General features: G+C 38.3%; 1 long non-coding RNA gene across 2 annotated transcripts in view; it reads right to left on the reverse strand.

Annotated features, from left to right (window-relative positions):
• The window catches only part of LOC114155147 (uncharacterized), a 41,229-nt gene that overhangs the window by 11,294 nt on the left and 13,122 nt on the right, over positions 1-16,813 (reverse strand). For both annotated transcript variants that reach the window (XR_003597676.1, XR_003597675.1), the window contains one exon: positions 14,546-14,644. This is a non-coding gene — a long non-coding RNA (uncharacterized LOC114155147). The remainder of the gene's footprint in view (positions 1-14,545; positions 14,645-16,813) is intronic.

Genomic DNA, 16,813 nt, shown 5'->3' on the forward strand with positions numbered 1-16,813 from the left:
TTACCAGAAAAAAAGGAGTCTGAATAAAAATGAAAGCAATACTTTTCAGAACAAAACAGTTTTTTAATTATTTATACTTTCCCTTTTACTACATAATTATGGAGTTTTGTGTGTTGCTCTATCACATACAATACAAATAACATGAGTCAAGGTTTGAAGTTGTAAAGGAACAGAATACAAATATAGTTTCAAAAGGCATTATTTGCCATTGCACCAATCCCCCATACACTAAGCTTATCCTAAAATAAAATGTTCTGAAACATCCTTTATGTGTAAACCACACTTTGCACCAGAATGCACTTTAATGCATTTGTAGTTCTTACTGTTACCTTGCTTCTGGCTGTGTGCCTCGAGAGTGGGATTTCTCCTTAGTGACATGAACTCACATCCCCAAACTATTCAATCCCAATGACTGCACGTTCTCTGGAGCTTCCCTTTCCCAGTCACCCTATTTCCTACAGACCACCTTACTTGAATCTCCCTCTCGGGCTTTGCATTCTCCATTTCTCCCTACCTTCCCAAGCACCCCCACCCCGTCCACTTCCCCTTACCAAGCCTCTGCTTTGCTTTCAACCGCTTTCAACCCCAATTTTGGGCACAATGAAGTTGTTCTGGCTGACAGTTTGGGCAGTAGAATAAGTGTTGTTTGAGCCTGCTGTGTGGCTCTGTAGTGGCCCCATTCTCCCTCGCGCCAGCTCAGTTACTGAGAGCCTTGTTGGTGGGACACTGTGGACATCCATCCCCACACTTCCAATATGATCTCAACAATTTGTCTTACAACTGCAGCCAGGCTCACCTTCACCTTCTCTCTCTTTGATTCCCAGCACAATTATTTGGATGAATACACACAGAACCGAAATGCAAAGTTGCTTGTTGTGTCTTCTTCATAAGGAATATAAAAAGCCTTTGCCATAAATTCTGAGGGTACACAAAGACTGTAAACCCTTTCTCCTTCACATCCTAAATCCAGAATTGTGGTATCCATCTGTTGTGGTGAGGTCATTGCCAAATCAAAGCCGAGTTGGCCTGATTTACTCAGTTACTCCATGTCTTGTAGGACGTGCCAGGATGGATTGTGTATTGGGGTCGGCTGTAAAGACAAAGCCCGCAGCCCTCGCTCCTCTGTCGCTTTCAGTAAGCATCAAGCAGCTTCTCTTTACTCGCATCCCCTCGATCCCCTACATTCTCTCCAAAACCCCTCTTTCTCTCCTCTGTTTTTTTGCTCTTCTCTGTGAATTAACAAAGAAAATTAGATAATTGTGAACTACATATTCCTTCTATTTGTATTCCCTTTGTAATTTTCTCACACACAGACTTTGGACATGTGAAAGTGACTTGGAGAGGCCCTGATGGGGGGACCATATGTCCAAGCGTTGTATATCAGTCAGCTCACCCCCAGCGCTCCGCCAGACCACCATAACTTAGTTTGTCTTCAGCACAAAGTTTGGTCCAGGCTTGGCTGGGTTCATTAGGAACCTATTCTCTGGAACCAATGAAGCTTACCGGACCTCCAACAAAGGGGCTAATCAAACCCACTGCAGCATCCACCTCTCTTCTTTCCAGTCTAAAAATCTTTGCCTGTATCATTTTTGCCACCAAGCACAAACCCCCATATGCAAGTAATGTGTTGATGCCCAACAGCGGTAACACCAACAATCATATGCCCGCCATTCTTTTCTGCCCTGACAAACTGCGGCACGAAACACACACAGATAATTATGTCTCTGCCTTGCGTTCACACTTGTATTTGTTTTGTATATCTGAGTGGAGGAAAGTAGTGTCATTTTCAAACCAGATGGGCACTTTCCTGTCAGATGTGTGCTCTTTTAAATGCTATGTTTGGAATGAATGTCTGCCCACAATGTCTTGTTTGCAAATTCGAGAACATGGGTGAGCTGAAGGATGTGCTGCACTGACAATGGAGCGCCCCGGGGTGCAAAATACTTGAAATGACCTTGAACCTCAGCATTCTCCATTCCCATGGCTGCAGGGACGCTGAGTATTTCTGTGGATTTGCACATGTGTGTCTGTTTGTTAGAGAAGAGCAGCAGTAAGGTGATGAATTTGTTTGTTTGGTTTTGTATTATATTTCTCTTCAATTTGTCAATAATAATATAGAAGTATTTTAGAAGATTACAAAGGCATAAAATAATATCTTGGGTTTTCTAATGTGTATTAAAGCATTGTATTCTCTATTAAAACCTTTTAAATAATGTGATAAAAGTTACATTTCAATGTAGTGTAAGCAGCTCCATATAAACACATTTCAGACTGTTGTGTCAATGTAATGTTTCTGGGGGTTATTTTAGTTCAAAGCACAATATATTTAGGCTCTTATTGTTAAGATGAAGGGGGAAAAAACTAAAATAGCCTTACTCACAGAGTGTGATGTAGAACATTTGGTCATAGTAATCATTAAAACCAGTAATCATAACAGATAAATGTGCATCACAATCTGATTTGACCATTTTCAAAACAGGTTGTTTTTTTTATTCTTCACTAAGTTGCTTTTTCAAAGACAACATCATATTTAAATAATATCTAAGTGAGCTATGATCGTTCACATTAGCTCATGTTTGCACCCACTTCTCCTCCCTGTCACCCAGCAAGCAGAGGGGTTGTATTTGCTCACCTTGCTTTTTACAAAGAAAGCCTCTTCAAACTTACTACATCCCCTTGCGTGAACACAGGCCAGAGTAAAGAATGAAAATTTAGGCATGACCAGTAAGATGATCCTAAAGCTTGCGGATGCCCACATACAAATGCAAAACGTACACATGAAGAGAACTTGGTGGCAGGGGTTCTTTGGATAAGGGGAGAACCAGCAAGGGGTGATAAAGGCCATGCCATCAGCCTCTGCTTGGACACAAATGTCACCAGCATGACTACCTGTACACAGGGACCCAGCAGTGATATAAAACACATGCTGAAGGAATAAGATATAAAGCGGAAAGAAGATGCTCTGACCCCCCTGCAAAGATGGAGCACGGGGAAATGTGCATAATTATGAAGATAAGTGCAGACAGGGTTTTACAAGGATTCAAGCTGTTTGTTCTTAATCATTTCTGGGGTTTCTATATGATATCCAAAAGGGATCAATGTCTATGAAAATATGACACTGCTAATGTTTTGCAACCATTTCCTCTTATTACACAAAACATAATCAATATCCATGCCTGGATCGTGCAGGCCCTACATATCTATAAGATGTAGTGTTTCAGAGTCTTTAAAGTTGCATTTTCTCTCAATCTTTATGGTGTCTCTCTTCATCACTTTCATTTACTGCTGCTCATATTGAAGCTCTCAGAGGGAAGACATAGAACCAAATGTCCTCTGCACAACTAAAACGACAGAATGCATTTGAATACAGAATATATTAACTATGTATTTTATGATGCTATTTCTTGGATCATACTCTTCACACATGCCTTTCTATGTATTTCCATTTACACTTATTTTATTCTGTTTCAGACGGATGACATAGATGCAATATTGCCTATTCCTACCTGTGACCTCTTATACATTGCTAACAGTTTGCGCAGATTAATAACTTGAGACACTTATGAGATAGTGTTCAGCAGCATATTCAACATAACATCATGTAGACCAGTTTAAAGACCGTAAGAGACCGTTTTGGCCCTTTTTGCGCCAGCTTTTAGCTTCTGCATATTTTACGTCCATTGGTAATACCATGAGACAATACTTTACTGAACTACTGATGTCTTTTAGTGGAACCTATGTTCTAAAATTATGCTCTACAACTATATGTAAACCAAGTTAAACTGTAAACTTTTTTATTCTCATTTCTTATCCAAGCCACTCATGCATTAATTACCTTGTTTATATTACCTTGTATGAAATGTCTGTCTGTCTGTCTGTCCGGTAGAAAACACAAGGCAATTTTGTGCTCACAGTGCATCCCCAAAACTGTGCTGCCCTGGGAAGTGAGCCATGCTGCCCACTTTAAAAGCCTCCCAATGCTGCAATCTTTACTGTGTAACTGCCACGGCTTTCTGCTGTTTTTGCCTATGAACAACAAGAGACCCTCTGAAACCAAACATTGAAATCATGTTTCTCTTAGTAGGCCTCGTCTATGCAAACACACAAAAACTTAATACACTTTTTTTCTTCCCCACAAGCTTCTTCATTTCCTATTGTTTCCACATTTTCAGCTCCATACTGGCATCATAGCAAAGTTCCTCAGCAGAAGAGTAGTGGTTTGAGTCTGTGTTAAGGCAGAAATACTCCTGGCCTTTTCTCACAATACAGATTGCTGCTATTATCTGAAGCTATTCCTCCGGATGACAGAAAGAGAAGGAAGAAAACACGGAGGGGAAGAGGGCGAAGGAATTTCAGCCAGCTTGCTGTATGATATGCTGATAGAACCTGAGTGACAATTTCGTATGCAATTGTCAGTGTCACTCACAGATACATTGTGATGGCTGATTTCCTTCTGGCAGAGCCCACTCCTAGTGGGTGCTGTGTGGTATCACTGCATAGTTTTTCTTTTAGGTACATCAGCTGGGGACTAAATTTTGGAGATTATCTGTGGCTCTCTCTCTGTTCCTTTTCACACAGTTTCAGATATGTATACAAGTCCAGGCCAGGTCTTTTCATTGTGTCCAAACCTGGGTAATTTTAGTCAATGAGGAGAGAATTGCAGCATAAATGCAAATTCTGACTTGCGTTCCTGTACACTGAGAAATGAAATAAAATCCGTTGTGGCCACTGAGAATCCAGGATGGGAAAAAAAAATCCTTTGGTCTCTCATTTGGGCCGTGAAAAACCCCAGTAGCCATGCAGCAATGATAGCGTGCCACTGTGTGCAACTGGTACAACTAACGAGAGCAAATTTCATTCTGTTGTGAGCATCTTCTGGCCAAGTTTATTAGGCCAATAAGCAGCGTGATCGTTCCTTTTTGTTTTTTCTCCTTTCTCTTCTCTTCTTCTCCCATTCTTTTGTTGTATCATCTTTCCTTCTTCTTTCTGTCTGGCAAAGGATAGGAAATGTGATACGAATGTGGTATGACAGGTAAAACATTCTTGATGCAAAGAAAGCAGCGAACAAAGGGCAAGTGGATGGGGAAAATTAAATGGGTGGCAGGTTGGTAAAAGGCAGAATCATCAATGTAGGGATGACAGAAACAGATTGGGGGAAAACATTTAAGATAGGGAAATTTAATGGAAGACAAGGAAGTAGAAAAAAAGATACAATTGAGGAGTGACAAAAAAAGCACCTTTTGCTGTTTTGCTGTACCACTCGTTTCTTCTGCTCATCCACCTACTCTTCCTTCTCTTTCTCACAAATTCCCACTTGCTCAGACACTCTTCCAAGAAAGTCTTTCCTTTTCATTTTTACCCTCTAATTTTTTCTTGCTCCCCCACTCACGTTCCTCACTTTTTCTTGTGACCACCTCTCTGATTCGTCCCCTAATGAGAGCTGTCAGGACAATGGCTGCATTATTAAGCGTATTTGGAAAACCGGGCGGAAACAACTGCAGTTTTTCCGGAATTGTGGACCTTCCTATCTTCATCACAGATAGGCCAAAGGTTGATAATGTCTGTCCTGTGAGTAACTGCAATGATCCTGACGTGAGACTCATCCAGCTCTCTCCGCCTGTTCAGTCATAACTGTTTCTAGTAGCTGGCCATCCCTCTCATTTACATATTCATCTCCAGTAACCAAGGAAATCCCATTTGCCATAGAAGTTGGATAAAAAGGCATACAGATTCAGCAAAAGCAAAGGGGAAACACAGAAGATGTGATATGAATGTCAAAGCAAGATAATCTGCTAAATCTGATCTATTTTCAAGAATGACCTTTATAATATAGGACAAGGTTGACTTATTTATTAAAATTTTCCAATTGAGTTTAAAATGCTGCAGGCAGTAAAAATACGACTGACTGTAAGAAACAACACAAAGCTTTCTTTCAATAATGATCTCAAATAATAATAGTATCCAGTTGCGGTAGTGGCAGACATTCTGAATGAGTGGATTGAAAGCCTTTTCACTCATCCACATCCGACTGCTTTGCAGTCTGTAACGGACATATGCTATCAGTGCTATATGCAAAACACCCGCATGAATATGCGTAATTAGGTGGGACTGGTATAATTTTTCTGGGTTATGGGATGTGACATTTGTGGGGCAGGAGCATACATCAGCGTAAGCACGACTGACAAAATGCAAATCCATTTCTCTGCAAAAATCCCACTTCACACTTTGGGAAACAAAATAAGCTGTTTACCTTCCAACATTTTTCACATGCAACAGCAAACTAGAGAGCTCTGGAAAACCTGTTCAAGAATTAATTTTGTTTTTGTTTCGTTACAACCTCAAACTTCAAAAGGTTTTAGTGAGATTTTATATGAGCTCAAGACCAACACAAAGCAGTGCATAGTTGTGCGGTGGAATGGTTTTCACCATAATCACATGTAAAACTTGAAAAGCCTACTGTGTATATTCAGATCCCTTTACTCTGTTAACTCTAAATAAAAACGTCCAAAATTAAATAATATAAAAAGAAGAAAAAGAAATTAGTAAATAGAGTCCTCCTGTCTGTTATTTAATCTCACTATAAATGTAAGTCAACAAACTGCATCATGAAGCCTAGAAAGGACATTAGTAAAAGTTATGGAAGTTTAAAGCAGGACTATCCAGAAAAACACATGGCAGTGTCAGCATCATGTTGTGGGTATGCTTTTCTTCACATGGCCAGAGTTGATGGTAAGATAGACTGAGGAAAATGCAAGGCAATCTCACAATGCAACTTGTTACAGCCTAAGAAAAGATTTGACACTGAGGATGAAGTCCTTAGATATATAGCTAAACCTTTATTAGCGTTTTGACCAAAACCTTATTTCTTGTGTAAAAATAACACTGCAAATCATCCAGAATACATAATTTTCATGGTCAAAGGTAGCATCAGCATGATGGTGTGTGTAAGTTTTACTCCAACCCCAGAAAGTAAAACTAAATACTAAAAAGGGTATCCATTATTAAAACCTGTTACAGGCAATAAAAAGACTCGAGACTTTGGTAAAAATTAGTCTTCCAGCAGTACAACAGCTCTAAACTCACAGCTATGATCAGATGGCTTAGATCAAAACACATTCATATACTGGAATTGACTATTCAAAGGTATACATCCTTACAGTCAAGCATGGACAGATAATAAATACATCAATACTAAAGATTCAAGAAGCCCTTTTTTCTAAAAAGCCACAAAGCATCAAAATCATAAAGTCATTTTTATTACATGGAAATACGTTCAAGGCACAACATACACAAGGATTATTAACAAACACAGGAAATAAAAATATCAAATATTGCTTCTCAAGGAAGGATGCACAATGGTGCCAATCATCAACATCCACCACCAGCTTATATGAACAAACATATAGCAGCAAGTTAAATAGGTTTGTTTCAAATAAGCTTTGGTAATCTTTTGTCAGCTTGCACAAAATACTCTGTCCAACATCTTCAATCTTCACTGCTTTTGTTGGGTAGAGTGGTCTTCTGGCTCTTTTACATATAACTGCATCATAGGTAACAGAGTATATTGTGTGCTTTGTTTCTCTTTCATGGTATTCAGATGAACTGTACCACCAAAACGCATGCACAACAATTCACAAATGAGGGCAACAACATAGCCATGGCCACAGCGCTAAATGCATCTAGTAATAATTGTATCATATTCTTTGCAACCGTAATCATACATAGGTACATGCCAGTCCAACACAGTCACAGCCCCCTCCCTTCATCTTTTCTTCCATTCATCCTTTCATAAACTTAAGAGACACAAAAACACACGAGAAACACACCAAGACGCAGAACACACTACCATAATCCTGCACTGTGCCACACGTACTGAGGGGGTAGGACACATCCCTCATAGCACCCAGGAAATTAACTTGACATTTGATGGAAACAGGAAAAAAAAACATATTTAGGAAGGGGGAAGGAGAGAAGAAAAAAAAAGTGTACCACAGCAGACATAGCCGAAACCCATCCCCTCATTCACCCATCTCTACACCTACCCCCCTTTAAGCCCAGGGACGCATTCGGGGGGGATTTCAGCGATCTGCAATGCAGACACCACTGGGTGCCCAGGAAAAAATGAGCTTCATCTTCTGCCTGTCCTTGTCAGAATATATGCTGTCTGTCTCTCTTTGTTTGCCTTTATGGAGAATCTATTTTCATATTCTCATCACACCCCCCAGGTTTGTACATGTCTATTCGGAAGGACCTTGGAAAAAAGTGGAGGTTTAGTTAGTGTTGAGCAGATTTAAATATTCACTCCCTGTTAATTGTGTGTGAATACAACAGTTTGCAATGATAGTTTTGCCATTGCTCTTTCATCTGTTTGGTATTTTCTTGAGTCTTCCAAAATGTGATATTTTAATGTGCAGGTCTGAGGAAATATTGCACATTTAGCATCAGATTATAAAAATAATTATGATAAAATAAGCAGATATTTTTTTTATATGGCGTCATGGACAGGTCCACTCAGGTTATGCTGCACTAGCAAACATACATACAAAAAAGTAAAATGTGAGCTTCCACGAAGATTAACAATCACATCGAATGCCTATTAGTAACCTCAACAAGGAGCCTTGAACACCCGGACTGAATTCATCCCACAATTAATACATCATTATGCTCTGGTCTTAGACCTACACTGACACGCACACACACGCCTACACACCCCCATCGTGCAGAAAGACAGCAGACCAGCTAGTGTCTGTCTAAATATCCCCTGCATTAGACATGCAGGAATGCTAACATTATTATGCACAATTGTGAGCGTCTGTCTGTGTGCGCCTTCCCCCTCTTTTCTCCTCTACCACATTGTGTCTGCAGGTCTCTCTTGCCTCTGTGTGTGTGTGTGTGTGTGTGTGTGTGTGTGTGTGTGTGTGTGTGTGAGCTTGTGTGTTTAAGTGCCACGGAAAGAGGTTGGTGGGCGGTGTTTATTTAAATGTGATTTATTTCTTTTTTGTATGCAGTCTAATACAAATCACAGATTCCTGCAAGACGTTGAGACTCTCTGGGTGTTATATTGGCAACCAGCATGCACATTGATATTAGCTGGTTGTCTCAACGCTTGAATTAATTTTCTGTGAAGAATATATACTTTGTTTTTTTCTCAGTAATTTGATATTTTTTATCTCAAAATAGGCTTAGCAACACTGCGTGAATTTGTAAGGAAAAACAGTAATAAATGCTTTACCCCAGACCTATTTAAAATAATTTGCAAGCTACCTTTTGATATTCAGTCTAAAACATAAAGTGACTTTTATATTCCATGTACAAGAGTCAATCTGAAATGATGTAGCAATCCTGTGAGAGCTTTAAATTTTGATAGGTTGAGCTAGAGTAACTATCAAGGACTATGGAACAAGCATATAATTCTTTTTTAGAATGAGAGGAAAGCGACCTATGCTGTCATTACCTAATCATTGCGGTAACCTCATGAAAATGTCTGGCATGATAAAGTTGAGCTGCGACTGTCATTAGCGCGTGTCACTAATATCAGCTCGGTGTTCGTCTGGGGCGGCGCCATCAAAATATTGCATCATCCCAACGCATATGCACACACTTCTTAACTGGGTGCTGTTTGCAGGCATTGTCTGTCACATTTGCATTCACTGCATTTTAGAGTCTTCTCTGAATGGTGTGCAGTTTCTTGCATCATAATAAATAGAATTTAATTCTTAGCAAAGAATAAATAAAGAAAGCAGACATGCCGAGATCCACATTCCACGAGCATTGTGGGTAAACAGATCTAACCGGCATTCATGTGGAGGCAGTCGTCTCCAGGAGAGATGCAGAATTATATTCAAGTCCAACATCTTTATCTTTGAAGTTATGTATATTTTTGAGAAAAAAAGTCTCTAAGCATGTGCTATGTACCAAGTCCTTTGCATTCCTCGTTGCTTGTACAAACTCCCTTCCTACCACACACACCGCTATTTCTCGCCCCCGGCAATTTGCATGTATTTGCATGATTTTCAGCATGTGCATATCCTTTGTTCTGACTGTAGGATGATGCAGGAAAAAACCCTCCCTCTGGATCTCTGTTACCTACCCAAATCAAAGCTTTTTGGCTATTAGATGCAAAAAATCTTTTAGTTATGATTTCAAAAAGAAAGAACTGATTTATGGTATTATAGTGAAATGAAATGCAAAAAGAGCTGAGTTAGGTGTGGAATTGTAGAACAAGAAAAAGACATATTGTATTATCGGCATATGTGTCTGCAATAAGTTGCAAAGCATTGCTTCCAAGCATAAAATATGGAAAATATGACAAACAGGAAATAGGAAAATTACAGATGGAAACTAAATCACTCAAAAGACCCGTTCACATATCTTGCAATATTTTTCTAAATAGTTTACCTTTTCTTCATTCAAGTGCCTCTGGATTTTTTTTTTTTACAGGTTAAAATTGTTTGCTCTTGTATCATCTAATCAAACAGAAGCCTTTTAATTTACCTCCACAATACAAGTAAAAAAATTTACATCTTTTCCTTTTCACTTATTGCTTTATCATTGCAGATCAGACACTGTGCATGCATCTAACGCATATTTCAGCTCACCTTAATCCTACAGACACATTCAGATGACATTATTAATTTCTGTTAGCTAGCACTTCTGGCAGAGGGGCCAGCCTCTGTGAAGGTTTGAGGGTTTATATTCAGAACGTGGGGGCCTCATTATAAAGACTTACTCCCGACGGTACCGTAACACTAAGCAGCCATAGCACCAATAGCATGTCTGATAGATGATTACAACTGTAGCGCAGTAAAATGTAGAAAAGTATTATGAGCAAGCTATACTTTGAGGTAAACATTCTGTGTTTTTTATGGTTTTATTACTGGGCATAGCAGACTAAAGAATAATTTACAGTGAAAATACTTTTGTATTCCTTCAGTTGTGAAATTTATTACGTAATATGGTGTGTATGCATATGTATGCGCAATATGTGTAGGCATATAAAAAGGGGTTTAAAAAGTTTGAGAGATAAATAAATCCATGAGTTGTTTTTCTTTGCATTTCCACAAAGATGGTGAGATGACCTGATTTCTGGGTTCAGCTCATGCCACAGTGGGTGGGCAAGATGTTCTTGTCAAACAAAAAGCTTATCCATAACTAAATAATGTAAAATCATATATTTATGCCCTCTGAGCCTAAAACACACTGACGCTTGGGGACTTAGAGAGCGTGTGCTTTATCCCATGCAATGTTTTTTTTATATCTTTCAGATAATTTATCACCAAGATGTTCAACAACGTTTGCTTTACATGCATCTTATTGATTCAGATATAAAGTACCAAAGGTAAGAAATTTTGAAAGTATGTGCTTAGTAATATTTGACACTGTGAGCTCATCTGTGAGGGTGTCAGAAAGCCCTGGCAGGCCCCAGGTATGGGCAGTCTTTGCAAATTTTTCAGTTCTTCTAGTTTTATGGGGGCCCAGCAAAGTGCCCTCCTTCCAAATAATCAATTGGAATAAGAGAATGATGTAAACTGCTTTTAAGGAGCTTATGGTGTTTGCTTAAAATTCTAATACAGTTTACCAGGTTTAGGATTTTTAATGTATTAATGGTCTAGTCCAGTGGTTCTCAAACTTTTTTCAGTGATGTACCCCCTTAAAAATATATTTTTAGTCAAGTACCCCCTGACACGGGCAAAACATTATTAGAATAAAACAGAGGTACAGTGCTGTAAGTACCCTGTAAATACTGAATATAAAATTCAGTGCATGAACACACATTTATATTTTATCGAACTTTTTACAAAATAATTTTTCCCAAGACTTATTATGAGGAGCCTACTGATTTTTTAAAGATATTTTGAAAAGCTTCACGTACCCCCTGCAGTACCTCCACGTACCCGCAGGGGTACGTGTACCCCCATTTGAGAACCACTGGTCTAGTCTATGCAGAGGTCCTTAAATTATTTCATTCTAGCCTGAAGTGTACAAAAACAGAACAGATGCCGCCAAGTTACTCTATATTAAACAAAGATGTCTAAATAAAATCAAATGTGTTTTTGGTAAATGGAAACTATATTTATATTTTTTAAAATTGGGTAAAATGTGAGGATTTAAGTACTGTAAATGCCAATTAGAATTTACGGAGGTGTATTTGTACAAAGCGTATATGTTCTTAGTGACTTTTTGTCTCTTTATCTGATGAAAAAACAGACTTTTTGGTCTTTAGTAATATCACAATGATTATTATTATGTGTGTTATGGTTCGTCATGCCTTGTCCTTGTAATTTAAATGAGTCCCCTGAGTCACAGTGCCAAAGGTTTCTGCAGGTTTGATGCACAGAAAGCCTTGAGGATTTTATTCCTGCTTATAGTTGGACCTTTTAAGCTTATTTTTAACTGGTTAAATAAAATATCCAGTTGGTTTTCTTCGACCACAGAGCCAGCTCAGTGCCATTTTATCACTGTAAACATCTCAGACAGTGAATGTTTGATCCCCACTCAGTTTATATTATTAAAATTTTTGTAATTGAGATAAGGCGTGGGGAGATATCTTAACTACAACATCACACTATTCACATTATTCAGTATACCTGCAAGGATTGTTTTATATAACCAGTTTAATTTATTTGTTTTAAAACAATAAGTTCATCAAAGTTTTGCATATACCATAATTTTAATCAATACCAGCAGACTTGAAATAAAATATCTGAACATATTAAAAGACCAAAGCTGTTTGGGAACTGCGTGTAAAATTATACTCACAGATGTAGCAGAAAATATCAGCTGTAACTGAGGTTTTGTGTGACACAATAACTAACTAACTTAAGCTCTGTGAGGGGTGAGAAATAAAAAGTGGGAAGATTAGAGACAGAGAGCTATTTTATTATATTACAGGTCTGACTTTCTAGTACTACTTTTTGTTGGGGGTTTTTGTGTGAAATTAGGTTTAGCAAAAATTAATTTCTAAAATTTAAAAACATGCCATTCGAAAAATTTTGAGTCTGATTCCAATTGCTAACAAAACCTATTCCAGCACTCAGCTGGAACTGAGATCAAACCGGTTCATCATAGCTGTAGTTGGTACTTGTTTAAAAGGTTTGGGGGACACAAAAAGCTGGTGCAAAGCAAACAGAATCAGGTGAGCACTAGAAACCTCATCCCCAATCAAAACCACACACAGTGAGGGTTTAAAAATGCCCATGAGTAAATTATCAAATGTTATGTTATCACATTCAATATTTAAGCATCTTTCAACTTAACTAAAGAAACTGAGGAGAAAACTTAGCAAAATTACGCAAAAGACGGAGTATGAAAATAATACTAAACCCCAAAACACTAAATTGAATTAACTATTCATTTCCAAAAAAAATGGTTGGAATAAAAGGACTATCAAGTCCTGTGTTGAGCACCTTATGTTGCTCTTTAGCTCTTTAGAATAAAAATGGAACCTAAATATTGAGCAGAAAGGAAAAATAATATTTTTCAAATTAGCATTTTATCTGACTTATGTGATTCTTAAAGAAAACATGTTTGGCACAGTTCAGCTTTTAAATTATCTGACTGTGAAAGTGATTGGAAATTGAATGTTCATTTTGCTGTTCTAGCTTTGCTCCTGCTTTTAACTGATTATTGAAGACAATATCAACTCCGACTGAATATGAGCTTTAAAATCAGCCAAGTCCAATGCCTTTGTTCTGAATGTTCTGCAGAATTTTCTCTGTGGAAACGACTAGATGGCTATTTCTACTCAGTGACCTTCCCTTCTCTTCTAATTGGACCTTTTGAGAAGTTCACCAAAAGTGTAGGAGAACTGGGAGTAATTAAAGGCAGTTAAACTACAGTACACTAAACCCCAGGGGTGCTGACGTGCCACTTCATCTCATCAGCCTATAACTTTTTCTCTTCTCAGTAATTTTTAATTTCTTTAGAACTGACAGAGAATAAACTTTTGATTATTAGGACTCATAATATGTATATATATTTGTTTCCAGGTGTGTAGGTTCTATCCAATCACATTGCTGCACTTGATTATCTCAAGAGGTCACATTTAAAATAAGCAAAGCAGTAGAATCTGCTTTGCTAACATACAGTTAGCATCTTTTTTCTTTCAAATGCTTTTCTGCTCAATATATTGTTTGCTTGTGTTCTAGTTGTAAGATGCCACTTATAATTTCAGTGGAAAAGAAAAAGTAAATCTGCAGGTCTGAAGGTGGGACCTAACATTGTACACATAAAGGACACACACACATACACGCACACACACTGTGTCTTTCTATCTTCCATTCAGTTCCCATTCATCCCTATAGCCTAATACTTACACTTACTCATTACCAGTAGCTACATGCTTAATCTTAATCCTAAACTAAACTCAATTCACACTTTAGTCCTGAGCCTAACTCCTTAGCCAAAAAAGCACTTCTTCCTACGAGGCCCAAGAGCAGTATGTCCACCCAATGTAGTATTTGTTGAAAGGAATAGGCCTTACAAGTTAAGAAATGCTAAAACACAAATAGACAAATATTAATATTGGCCATCAACCACATCTTACCTCATACAGATCCAGTGGCAATCAAAATTCCTGAGATTCTGTGATTGCTTCCTCTTTCTGCATCCTGCAGCTGCCTGTTGCTCCATTTCTCCATTACTGCTGCAACAAAACACACACAAAGTTGAACAGCTTCTCCATTGCAAATCACAATTAACTTGTCTCCACTAAAAAGATTTAAAGAAGAAAGTGATAGCAGCAACTACTATGTTTATTTTGAGAAATTCAAATTTTCAATAACTTTGTGCAAATATCTCCCCAACCTTTACACTTTGCCTCAAATCAGCTATTTAAACGCAGGACTTCTGCAGAACCTGAAGAGAATGTCAAAGCTTGTTTTAATACTTACATATTCCACAAATACAAGTTTAACAGTCAACCTGGAAGGGAACAGCTGCATCACTTCTTCCTAAACTATCATACAATTATGATAAATGCCCTGTTGCCTTTTGTAGCTAACTCTTCTCCAGTATTTCTACCACAACACAAGTGACTTCCACTCTGCCTCCTATCCCAGGGGTCAGCTACCTGCAGCTCCTAAGCACATGTGGCTCCTTAGGCCTTAATAACTTTGGCCAGAACTGATGAGTGCCAAACAGGTTTTTATTTAGATAATATAAGGCTTTCTTTTTATTTTACTAGGTTTACCAAGATTTGGATGCAATATTGTTATAGAAAATCTTCAACAGAATGACACTAAAAGGACAAGGAATCAATTTTTGCTGTTCTCTCACTTGTCATTGGATCACTGGCAACGTTTATTGAAATGTAACCATTCACTCTTTGGAAAATTGTATTTCTTGTATTGCTTCAAATCCTAAAAACAGTTATTAAGTCAAATTTCTTTAATCGAAAAGCAAAACAAAAAAAGTCTACTTTGATGGTTAAAAAAAAGTTGATAAGCTATGTTCATTTGAAAGGGAAGGTATTGTGGCTTTACATTTGCATTTTTTGTTGACCAGATTAAATAAAATTTTCTTGCTATTGTTTAGATTGTACTGATTGATTTACTGTTGACTTAATGAGTTGAATATTGCTTCAGTTTTTGTGTAGTAATAAACTTTGATTTAACTTTAGATGCAACTGTTGACATTCACCCATGCCCCACTGGTTGAAGACACTAAGGTGAAACCCTGGTCACATGCCAATAACAATAAAAATAAATGACAAGGTTTGTACTCTTAAAATAACATTTGAGATTGCTTTGCTTCACATCTAAAAGAGGGTACATTTATCCTAATCTTTCAAAATCTGCAAAAATATACAGATGTAAAGCATATGCAGTTTGCTTTTCTGTCCCTGGTGATTGTCTGACTCCTCTGATATGTCAGTATCAAACTGACAGGTGCCACGTTTTATTAGAGCTCTCAGCTAACATCCATCAGGGCAAACCCACACTGGCACAAACACATTCTCAGCGTCATGTAAGTCTGTAGTCGATAACAAAGCACAACAAGAGTCGTTTAAATTAGTTGATTTGTTTTCAGGATTTTATTTCACCACACACTTGGTACAAAAATGCATCACTGGCCACACAGGATATGAATAGAGCATTGTTTTACACATCTTAAAGCATCCTTGTGGTTTTGTGCCAAATCAGTGTGCATATGTGTATTTCAAGCCCTACGGCACAGTTTAGGACACGATAGAGCGCTCCTCCCCCTTTACCTTCACTTTGTTCCCTTTGCGGCTTGTGTGGCTTGTCTCATCCTATCTCCCTCTAGCACCCATCTCTTCCTAGCGCCACACTCTTAGGATATATGTGGAAGGTGGCTGGGTTGGGGGATGGATAGTGGCGATGAGAGAAAATATGGAGATAGTGAGGGGGCAGGGGGTGCCATGGTTATTGTTTCTCTAGAATTACATAGTGCCAATGCACAAGTTGTTGTAATCAAAATTTCCTACAAACGTTAGCTGCACCGATTTATAAACATTGCATATGTTGCAATGCCCTTGCAATTGTGTGTATCTCTGAGTGTGTCACTCCTTTATACCTATAGGACAAAAGGAAGTAGGCACAGAAGAAAAGTGTCTCCTTTCTTTATAGGTAAGGTGTGTCTTCTCTATATACCCCAGGCAGCTTTCAGTGTTTCATTATCCAGAGTGAAGGCACTGTTTTGCCACCCGGCTCACCCCATGCTGCCTGCTTCATTTCCTCTCGATAATAATCCATTAGCCGACGCCGGGCTAAAACTCACAGCCGTTTAATTATTCTCAATTCTTCAGCAGCACGCCGGGCCGTACCACTCATCAGAGGGAACAGAGAGGCGA

Source organism: Xiphophorus couchianus, chromosome 12 (assembly GCF_001444195.1).
Source record: "Xiphophorus couchianus chromosome 12, X_couchianus-1.0, whole genome shotgun sequence".
Taxonomy (NCBI): domain Eukaryota; kingdom Metazoa; phylum Chordata; class Actinopteri; order Cyprinodontiformes; family Poeciliidae; genus Xiphophorus; species Xiphophorus couchianus.